This window comes from Ambystoma mexicanum, assembly GCF_040938575.1.
Source record: "Ambystoma mexicanum isolate Mex_15411 chromosome 12 unlocalized genomic scaffold, UKY_AmexF1_1 Mex_chr12_unloc.1, whole genome shotgun sequence".
NCBI lineage: Eukaryota > Metazoa > Chordata > Amphibia > Caudata > Ambystomatidae > Ambystoma > Ambystoma mexicanum.
The window spans coordinates 372464-375286 of NW_027182322.1; the positions used below are offsets into that span (position 1 = coordinate 372464).

At 43.9% G+C, this 2823-nt stretch overlaps 1 non-coding gene across 1 annotated transcript; it reads left to right on the forward strand.

Annotated features, from left to right (window-relative positions):
- The first annotated feature begins 569 nt into the window (after window positions 1–569).
- On the forward strand, window positions 570–652 carry TRNAL-CAG (transfer RNA leucine (anticodon CAG)). Its single transcript has one exon. It is a non-coding gene; the product is annotated as a tRNA-Leu (tRNA).
- The last annotated feature ends 2171 nt before the right edge of the window (window positions 653–2823 follow it).

Sequence of the window (2823 nt, forward strand, 5' to 3'; positions counted from 1 at the left end):
ATAAGAACTGCTAGCGTGTTCTACCTTAATTCACCCCCAACCCTATTTGAATTATCTGCTGTTTGGCTTTGGTGAAGTTTTATTTTCGCTGTTTTTACACATTGAACATTTGAATAAAATAAATGCATATAAGTAAACTTACACATAATAAAATAGATTTCAGGTATCTCTTCCTGTTTCCAGACTGCAGCATTCCGTGGCGAGGAAAGACATTCCCGGGCACTGAAAGAAGCCCTGGCCTTGCCCACAGCCCGCTCCATCCACGCACATCCAAGAACAGCCACCTTTTAAGACTTAAAGTGGAACCCTCATGGAATATTTTATTTTGAAACATTTAAGACGTTATCAGTGGCCCCCTAGAGAAGACAGAAAGACGTGTAAAAAAAATCCTAAATAACCCTAATCAGTAATAAATGTTCCTAATCAGGTGAATTGAACACATCTGATGTGTTCCTACGGGATTTCTGACCAAAAGATGATAACAAATACTAAAATAATTTTAGTATGTATCAAGCAGCACTGTCACGTATAGATGGCCATTATGAGTGAAGCAGTGGGAAGAGGAAGTAGTCAGGATGGCCGAGTGGTCTAAGGCGCTGCGTTCAGGTCGCAGTCTCCTCTGGAGGCGTGGGTTCGAATCCCACTTCTGACAAACTTTTCTGTAGTATCTACCCGCAGATTACCTATAGGAACTGAAATGAAGTTCTTATTTTAAAATGCGCGTTTGTTTTCTAGTCATCGAGGAAAAATACTAAACTAGTCAAAATAATCAGATTATCCCATGCTGTTTATACTTTACACAATGATGTCAGCGCTTTTTAACTATTTCAGTTGAAAGAGGCCTCAGTGTTCTAGGGGCCACCAGCAACGGCCCCCATGTTGGCAGTCAGTAAGTAGCCTTATTGCACAGCAATGTTTGCCTTTCGTTTGGGACTTAAAATGTCAGTGCGCACATTGCAAGCTGCGTTTGTTGGAGCCCTTCAAGGCGTATCCTTGGGTCTCTGTGGTACCTTTTTTCTCTACACTAGCCCCTTGCTGATAAAGAAGGACTAATCATGATGTGGCCCACAAGCAGGGAGCTGAAAAACGAGGTGTCCTTTTCAGCAAAAGTTTAATGTTAGACAGCTCCCATATAGATGCTCGTCTCCTGGTGATCAACTGCTATTACATAGTGTAATTTACACTCCTGGCATAGGGCCAACCAGTGCTTTAAGTGAGAGGAGCAGGTGCACTCTAAATGGGGATGTGGCCTAAGTACAGTTGGGTGCTCTTAGGCCACATCCCATAACTTGAGCCCCTCCCCAATGGGTGTGCCCAGCCTCTACTTTTTATTCCAAATCACGAATTCCAAGCCATGATGACAGTCTGCCTGTTGGAGGGGTCAGAGCCTGTGATTAAGAAACAAAAGGAGAGGTAGGGCACACCAAAGGTATGATACCACAGCACCCCCAGCTCCTCTTCTGTTTCTTAATGAGAGGAGCTAGCCTCTGCAGGCAGCCCTTTCATTTAAGGAGCCACAATGTTAAAGGGCTGCCTGCGGGTGTTTTTGAACCCCCTACAGGCAACCCTTACGCCATGCAGCACCTTGAGTGAATGGGCTGCTTGCTGGAGGCTAGCTCTTCTGACTAAGAAACAAAAGGCGGGCTGGGCCGCCTAGCTTCTCCTTTTGTTTCTTAGTGAGGAGCCAACACCCAGCAGGCAGCCCTTTCATCGAGGTGTCGGATGGTTAAAGGACTGCCTGCAAGTGCCAATGTTTCTAATTAGAAAAAAGGAGAGGTGACGGCCTCAGGCAGCCCTTTAACAATGCATCGCTTTTGCTAAAAGGGCAGCCTGAAGGGTTGGCGTAACTGGGGATAGTTGGGGCTGAGCCCTAGCAGGACCCCGGCTTGCAAGCCCTATTTGGAGACTGCCGGGGCTCTGCATTGACTAGCCCCGGTCTACTTAAAGGCATGGGCCAACTAATTGGCTGGTAACAGACACCCATTTTATTGGGAAACAGTGTAGGGGAGGGACTTCCTCTTGGGGCTCTGCTAGAACACCAAATAACGGCTGCCAGTTTGAGCCTGATTGCACCTAGTGGGAGCTTTTCAGTAGGTGTAAGAGGATTCAATTCAACACTACAGCTAAGTCAGCGCCTAGTCTATAATACTGAATGAAAACCCTTATTGATATATCTTTATGTCCAGTTCATGCGTTCTGGATGACTACCCCTATATAACACCCCTCTCTTGGAATCCTCCTGACCCCACTGAGCCAAGAAGTAGTTCTGTTTTGCAAGTTAAAAGGTTTATTTGATAATTTAAACAATAGATATATATATCACACTTTATAATAAATTAATAATTGAATAGCACACTTAATCTGATATGATAAAGATTAACAACGGAGAATCTGGCACCAACACGCTTCTCTATAATCAATAAGGTGTTGACATGAAATGGATAAGGTAGCACACAGGTGAATAGGAACAAAAGAAGAAGGTGGTACAGAATGCTTTATGTAAGCTCAGGTGGATGCAATATTCAATGAATGCAGTACAGAAAATACTCAATATGATTTCAACCAAACAATGTAATCACTTTTCTCTGGCTATTCACTCCCCCCCACTTTATGCAATGCAAGGAAATGGGAGGAAAGCACACAGTTCTCAGAAATGCAATCAATGTAATTCAGTTCAATCCCCCCCAAGCACCCTTAAAGAAAACAGATAGGAGTTTTGAAAACACAGGCCCAAATGCTTTTATATGTGCTAGCAATGGATGAGAAATATGCTGGAAATGCTTTTAATTCCCTTTCAGAGGTTCAGGGTGAGTGGTATCTAGT